This window comes from Entamoeba invadens (genome assembly GCF_000330505.1).
Source record: "Entamoeba invadens IP1 unplaced genomic scaffold scaff_1105074725689, whole genome shotgun sequence".
NCBI lineage: Eukaryota > Evosea > Mastigamoebida > Endamoebidae > Entamoeba > Entamoeba invadens.
In genome coordinates, this window is record NW_004440380.1 from 79441 (window position 1) to 81454 (window position 2014).

The following is a 2014-nucleotide window of genomic DNA, read 5'->3' on the forward strand; positions in this document are numbered from 1 at the left end:
AGCATTTTGTGCACTTTCTTTGTTGTCTCCATTTGAATAAGTCCCCGGTCCACATACGACACAAGTGGAAGAATCCAATTCTTGTGAGTATTGTCCATCTGGGCAAATAATACAGATAATAGCACCATTTTTCGAATAATAACCTTTTTGGCAAGCGTATTTATTCGTTTTATCTGGACAATAATATCCAGCGTTACAAATTGCACAACCAATATTGGTATTGTAATACCCCGGATTACAACCCATGCATGTGTATATGATGTTCACATAAAGTAAAAAATGAAGATAGACATATATTCAAAATTAAGATGTACATTTTGGTTTCAATTTTTGTCGATTTTCAAAAGTTAAGATTTCATTTTAGGATCAACCATTTTTATTATTTTTATTTCAAATAAACTGTAATTGACTTATTTTAAAAATTGATTTTATTGTATTTAAAACAGGGTGGCAAACGGGATTCTATCAGCGCGTTCAATATGGAAAAACCAAGTTTTTTCCGCGCATGAGGAATAAATATCTATTATTAATTTATAGTTGTTTTGTTATAATTATAGTTACATCGACGCTCAAAGAGAAGCTTTCTTGACACGTTGAATATACTTTAAACTATTTATCAATCCAAAATAATGGTAAATGTTCGAAAGAAAATAAAGCTGAGTTTTTTGAAGAATGGTTTTGTGAATAATTTTAAATAAATTTATTATTGTATAAAAATAAATCATTAGTTCATTTAACCATAAATTTAATTATTGGTAAAGTCGACTGTATTTTGTCAATCAAAACAAAAATAGTCAATAAAATCATTATAACAATAAAAAACATAAAAGGAACATTTTAAAAAACAATGCAAAAACCAAACAAAAAAAACAAACTCAAAATTCAATGTTAAAGTCACAAAAAGAATTTTGTTACACTGATACAGAAAAAAATTAAGAATTTGACGAAGTGTACACGATAAAAATTTTCTTCTTTTTAGATGGTAAGAATTGTTCGTGCAAACTCTGTGGATATTCACATGAAGTAGATGCAAAAGTAAAATGGGACTGTACCAGACACTTCTGGAGTCATGGTCGTCCACAGGCTTCTGAAATTGTCATGAACAAAATAAACGAACTCTATAAAAAGGTGTACCAAACAAACAAAAACAATGGAAGTACAACCGAAATAATAAAACGTTCATTCAAACGTGCTTCTGATTTAAGCAAAAAATTTTTTCCTCTCGCTGTCGGAAAAGTAATCGCAAAACAACTCAAAGATAAAGACCAACACGATTCAACTCCTAAACTTGTTTCATAAAAGCGTCATTTTTTTTCAGTTACGATTTTGTGAAAAATATGATAATAATTAAAAATAATTTAAAGTACTTTGGTCATTAGTCTTGCAATATTTTTGTATTTTTTTCTTGTACATAATTTCAACCATTCACTATAACTTTCAACTTACTTGTTAATATTTTTGATGTATTTTTTACAAACAACATGACACACTATAAAATGTTTTCATTACTTGTATTATCTATTTATTATTTATATTTCAAATATTACTGCAAATGCTCACTTAGATTTAAATCACAACTCGGAGCTGGCCGATTTTTAATGATAAAACGTTTTTATAATTGAAAAAACTAAAGTGTACAGTAAAAACTTTAGAGAGTGGGCGAGTGTGATAATTATGTTTTTTTAAAAGTGGGCATTTTTAGCCAATCAAACCTTAATTACTGCTCTATAAAAAACTTTATTTTTAGTTTCATTGAAAAATACCATCTTTTGAGAGAATCCTCTTTTCAAAAGTCCGTTTTTTGAAAAGTTTTACTGTATTTTGATTTGTGCACATTGGCGTTGTATTGCATATTTTTTTCTTCAACTTATGATTTCGTTTTAATTATTTCATTTTTATTACTGTATTGCTTTTATAACGTTTTGATTATTATGGAGGTTTAATACTAAATTGATTAAAATGGAAGTATATTGTATTGTTTTATAATTCCTATATTGATACATATCTTTATATT